Source organism: Pinus tabuliformis, chromosome 5_2 (assembly GCF_031772625.1).
Source record: "Pinus tabuliformis cultivar Carrire ecotype Pingquan chromosome 5_2, CPIR1, whole genome shotgun sequence".
NCBI classification, from domain to species: domain Eukaryota; kingdom Viridiplantae; phylum Streptophyta; class Pinopsida; order Pinales; family Pinaceae; genus Pinus; species Pinus tabuliformis.
Window position 1 is genome coordinate 615,683,562 of NC_142306.1, and position 6,296 is coordinate 615,689,857.

The following is a 6,296-nucleotide window of genomic DNA, read 5'->3' on the forward strand; positions in this document are numbered from 1 at the left end:
TATGTCTCAACTTGAGTAATCAATGGTGCCTCAAGTTCTTCCTTTTTCGTTGTCACCTCTGCAGCATCCTCCAAGTTTGGTTTAGCTATAGTAGATTCCATCCCACTAAGCTCCACTTCATTATGTACCACAACTTCCTCCTCATCATGAGTAACAGCTACGACCCACTCTTTCTCAATAATCAATTTCTTTTCAAGTTCGATTGTTTTCTTCATCAAAAGCACCTCTTACCTTTCCTTTAACTTTTTCTTCTTTTCTTCCATACGGTCCACTTTCTCCATGAGAAGATGGAACTCACTTTCATTCGTATCGGACATCCCTTGCTTAACCAAAGCATGAAGAGCTTCTTTCGTCACATGAAATTCTTGATGTCATTTCGCAAATATTTGTTGTATATCATCTAACTTTGCAAGTGGACTTGGTTCAACTTGACTCAGCCCATGGTGTGCCTCTACCATTCTTCAAAACTCATAATCCCTGTAAAGCCCATTTTCTGCAAAACAGACATGCTTCATAATCTTCAAACTTCAACAAGCTCAACTCGCCTTGAATCGAGCTCTAATACCATATGTCACGCCCCTATCCTAGTGGTAGACCTTCAACCACACATACGCAGGTGCGGCACTGCTACACACTTTTTTTCCACCAATACTCGTGTGTACGGACTACACCTAACACTTCAACACTTAGCCAATTTCCAATTTCTCAAGTGTTAATGATCATGTAGCGGAGTAACATTTAACTTCAATTACCATTCATCATCTTCATTATGAAGCGGAAATCATAAATCATACAAGTATACATAATTATAGTGGGGAGGGGAAACTCCTGTAAAGTCTGCTCAATATAACATACAATTGTAATGTACAATATCTTACAATTACAAGTTTACAATAGTCTTGTGCTACCAACTGCCTTGGCTTGCACAATCCACCAAATGTCGTGCCACAACCTTTCAGCTACCTTGTTGCCTATTTCCCACACAAGATATGAGGAAGCCTCAAGTTTTCTTGCCTTAGAACAATTCTACAACTTTGTTGTCACACCGGTCGTTCAGTGGATGCCTCGGTCGTTCAATGGATGCCCCAGTCGTTCAGCCTTGCCCAGATCATTCAACTCGGCCCATAGTCATTCAGCCTTACCCAGGTTGTTCAACTCAGCCCGCAGTTGTTCAGCTTGACTTGCAGTCGTTCAGCCTTGCCCAAGTCGTTCAGCTAGACCCGCAGTTGTTCAACCTTGCCCAGGTCGTTCGGCTCGGCCCACAGTCATTCAACCTTGCCCAGGCCATTCAGCTCGGCCCGCAGTTGTTCAGCTCGGCCTACAGTCGTTCAGCCTCTCCAAGGTCGTTCAGACCCACCCAGGTCATTCAGCTCGGCCCGCAGTCGTTCAACCTCGCCCAGGTCGTTCAGACCTGCCCAAGTCATTCAGCCTCGCCCAGGCTATTCAACTCAGCCCACGGTCATTCAGATCCGCCCATGGCATTCAACTCAGCCCACCAGTTCCTGCACCCGTTCGCCCTATGACTTTGCCCAACCATCAGTTTGCTCCTTATGTCTCCCAAACTCCATGAAACTTTAGACCATGTTTCACCTTGATGTTTGGTTGATTGATTGATGCCTTGAATGCTCTCCATCATGGCATATATATACCCATGTCTCCACACTCAAGTGACACGGCTATCCACCCAAGTATGGGTTAGCCTGCCCATTTCTACATGTCAGCCCAGCCCCTTCATTCAGTCCACTAGGTTCACTTAAGTTTAGTCAGCCTCCACACTGTCGCATGATCCCCACCTATAAGTTTCCCGCCGCACGTCTTGGGGCGAATCGGCCCATCGCACATGGGCGCACTTGTCTGTCGCACAAAACCGAAAACGCCTCTGCACGACTCGTCGCACATAACCAAGAATGCCTCCGCATGACTCGTCGCACATAATCGAGCTCGGGCGCTCGTCACACACATGGGCACCCCCGACTGGATTCGTCGCATAAAACTAAGAAGTCTACCCACCGTCGCACATAACCGAATTTGCCTTAACACAACTCGTCACACATAACCGAGCTCGGGCGCCTGTCGCACATGTGGACACACCCAACTCGACTCGATGAATAAAACCAAGAAGTCTACCTACCATCGCACATAACCGAGTTCAAGTGCCTGTCACACATGGGCGCGCCCGACTCAACTCGTGGGCCTAACACCCTCAAACCCGCAAACAACGAAACACCAGTATGACGTGGAAAGTATCCAACCTCTATCAATGCCTACGACCAAATTGACCATTTCAACTCGATCGCACTCTACTACATGAGAATACAGTCATTGTTCCAAGCACACATGTTCCAATCACACAAGACTTTCAAATAAAAAATAGATTTTTATTTTTATTAATTTTTATAAATTATTACCTGAGGTTTTTGAGTTTCATGTTTATGAGAACTCATGGTATTCACGTGGAATATAGTCAATTGGTATTCATGTCGAATATAGTCAATTTAAAGGGGAAAATTAAAACCTAACTTTGGGTTTACCAAGCACTGAGAAGGATCAAATCTCTTGAGATGCAACCCTCTTTTAGAGTGAAAACAGATTTGTTCCCTCTTGGCATATATCCAAAATTAGATGGATCTAAGATAGTTTTATCATGAGAAAAATATTCTTTGTGTCTCTCTCCAATGCACTATGGTAGGGATATTGTAATGTAAAGCTCTCTAAACATTTTGACTGGGTCAAAATAAAAATAAAAATAATAATTAAGAATTATAATTATCAATAAAATATTTTGACCAGATCAAATTACATAAAAAATAAAATAAAATATGAAATATGAAATTAATAACTACATTGTTATTTCTAATTTAAATTAATAATTAAACAAGTCTAGATCCATCTTAATTCCGGATCTACCAAATGTCTAGAGAGATCAAATATCTTGAAATACAAACCTCTATTAAAATCAAAACAAATTTGATGCCTCTCAACGCTTTGTACATCTAAAATTAAAATAAATCTAGACTTATATAAATCTATTACATCATAAATTAAAAATCATTATATTCATTGGGTTACTTATTAAAATTGTCATCGTATGAATTATAAAAAATAAATTTAAACAAGGGAGGCTGCGAAGCAGCGAGTCCCTGCACTAAGTTCAGCCTGCATAATACGTGATGTGTCATAGCTATCTTGGCAAGCTCTTAGTTCATGCTAATCGTAATAGCTTACAAAAACGCAGGATAGCTTACAAAAATGCAGGAGATCTAGTGGAGTAAGTTACTCCCCGCAGATTTGAAGTAGTTCTCAGCAAAAGAGAGTAGACTAGTGCTCAGCAAAGGAGAGTAGACGGTGCGAGCTAAAGCACGGAGCTGCGTAAGTATCAAGGGTATGTTCCTGCAAGAGGGAAGAATAGCGTAAGCATCAAGGGTATGACCACTATGAGGATCACAATGGAGTAAACAGCGCGTCAGGATAATGTATTAGAAGAGCAAATGGACGTGGATGTCCGTGGATTATATTATGTAACATATGCAAACGAATCTGAGTAGTTTTTTGTTTGTTACCGTATATGTCAACCCTAACAGGACTATGTCCAAGGCGTGCTTGCTATTTGTTCTAGTAAATTGACCAGAGAAGCATCGTGATTATGTCATAGCTCGCCACGCAGTAATCCAGTTCCAGAAGTATTTGAATTTCATGGCAGCTGTCATGTCCCTTCAATTCCTGGAACCAGAGGATGCGTGATTGAAGCAATGATATAAGGCGAGTCGATTCGGATGATATTCAGATATATTATATATTATATGAGTGCTGGGTACAATGTTAATATCACTACCCGTTACTAAGTTTCTTGGGTGCAAACCAGTGAAGTAAAAGAAAAGCCTGAAACCGTGATCACCATCGGTTCTAAGTGCATTATGCTATTTATAATCTAGAGTGTTGGAATTTAAGCAGAAGTTTTGTTGTGATTTGGATTGTCTTCAATGGCGAATGGTTTGAATTGTTGTGATTTGGAGCAACACTTTATTTGCTTATAATTGTGTACGTTTTGATGATCTTACCAGCTAATTCTGTCGAAGAGATTAGTCTGAATGAAGCCTATAAGAACATTCAGTCCTCCCGTGCACCGGATGCTACAGGACAATACTGTTCTCAGATATCATGCAGACGTGCAGGTTATGAATGGGTTCCCAGCTTTGGAGAACAGAAGAGAAGTGTTGCTGCAAGTCCTAATCCGTAGCATAACAGTTGAAAGTCAAATGTTTTCAGAAAGATGCAGGAGCACCACGATGCACTACCCTCACATTCAGTGGCAGGCAGGAAGCCATTGAATCTGAGTTACATACGTAAATAATAATTACGTAGCTATGTAAAAGTAAGCAAAATGTTAGGATAATAATGTATCTACCCAACGCCCGTTTCATAGGTAATAATTACTTGTAATGGATTTCGATATCGTTAACAAATATATTTTAATTTTATTTCATCAAGCTAATGACCAAGAAGATTATCTGACCAAAAAGGAAATATATTTTGATTATAAAAATACTGTACACTAACAAATTATGAAGAAATTCCAGTGGGCTAATTTTTAATTATAGCTTTTGACTTAAACCGTTCAATGTCGTAAAGAAAGTAAAGAAATTTAATAGCACTGTATAAAAATTGCGTTTTTTTGGGGTTAAGATTGCAACTGAAGTCAACGATACTTCGCGTGAGGTGTAACTTTCACGACGAGGCCACACGTTACACAGGAGACATGTGATCAACATGCATGCAGCAACGTGTTTGTACGCACCAACGTGTTTGTACGGAACGTGGGAAACAAGGCCATGAGAACCACCATGGCTCTCCAAATCTGCAACACTTGTGCCTGAAATATGGCTCTCCAGACCTGAAACATGGCTCTCCAGACCTGCAAAACACTGCCAGAACCATGCTACAAATAATAAGAATCTAGTCTAGTCTTACTGTTTACTCAGGGTTTTCGTGTACTTAGGAGGAAGGGTATAAATGGCCAGGTTACCAGTGCGGCTATGGACGAGACAATCTGGCGACAGCTCCCCGAGGAGGCTTCGGAACTACTTCTCCATGCCGTCCATAGCTTTCTTCAACAGCGTCGCAGCGTCAACAGAATCGATTTGAGAAGTTTTGATGCAAGGAAGAAAACCAAATCTGCAGAAGGCAAAGCAATTATTTCATCAATTTTTCCGAGAATATGATATTGAGCTGCAGGCTAGCTTCCAAGAAGAAAATACAAAAAATAACAAAGCAAGATAAACATATTACTGTTACCTGTGAGAAGTCCGTCGCGGTCTCTAGTAATTCTGGTCCTTACAATGCCTGGATGGATAGAATTTGCTGTCACATTGGCCTTCATTTTCTGCATTCTAGACGGAAACTTGTGTTAAATGTTTATTCCTTGTAAAAAAATTGTAAATTTGAGCGGTTATGGAAAACGTAGCTCAAGATTAAGGTTACCTCGAGTCTCAACGCAAGCTCTTTTGTGTGTAGAATATTTGCCAGTTTAGATTGAGCATATGCGCGCTTTCGAAGCTGTCTGATGCAGCAACTTCTGGTTCTGCTCGTCCCAGTCCTGCTACTGATAAACAGGAATACAGCTGCGCTGCATCATCCAAGCAGATCAAGCAAAAGCAAGGAAGCAGAAGAACCACCGGTTTCTTGTGCAACGTTAGAAGCAGATACTTCATTGCAGTCTGCAAAGTATTTTCCTGATATGGCTTTCAAATTCGGATGAACTGCAACATAGCAGGTTGTAGATGCCGCCTGTTACAGATATTGATTTAAAGATAAGCTGCAAGTATTGTAATAATCATCGATAAACGGGTAAAATACGTCATTCTTATAACCCTGGTTTCCCTTGAATTTTTTTCGGAAATAAATAGTTTCTGTGAAAATTAAGGAATAACAGGTACAAGGAGCGAGTTAAAACATTTAAAGAATTCAATAAAAAGGCTATAGAAAGTAGCTGTATGAGAGATCTTACCTGAGAAATCGATTTGAGAGTCAGTCCGTCCCCGGGACGCCCAGAGCCGATGTTTTAACAGGGTTACTTGCTGTTAACAAAGTTACATGCTGGATGGTCTCTGTTGGCTCCCCTACCTTAACATCTAGCAAGCGGCCACATCAAACTGCACAGCTGCTGTGCATGTAGCACGCACAGCCCCTGCATGCACAACAGCTGCCTCCAAATACGCTGCAATGTATAAAAGTTTAAACACGCCTAATTAAAATCCCAAACATCGCAAAGTAATGCTAGCATTAATCGCCCAATGCCT

General features: G+C 41.2%; 1 long non-coding RNA gene across 1 annotated transcript; it reads right to left on the reverse strand.

Annotated features, from left to right (window-relative positions):
* Positions 1 to 5,131: 5,131 nt before the first annotated feature.
* Positions 5,132 to 5,760, reverse strand: LOC149160528 (uncharacterized). The gene is made up of 3 exons (XR_016261445.1): positions 5,479 to 5,760; positions 5,293 to 5,380; positions 5,132 to 5,172 (listed from the first exon to the last, which is right to left on the reverse strand). It is a non-coding gene; the product is annotated as an uncharacterized LOC149160528 (long non-coding RNA).
* Between the last annotated feature and the right edge of the window lie 536 nt (positions 5,761 to 6,296).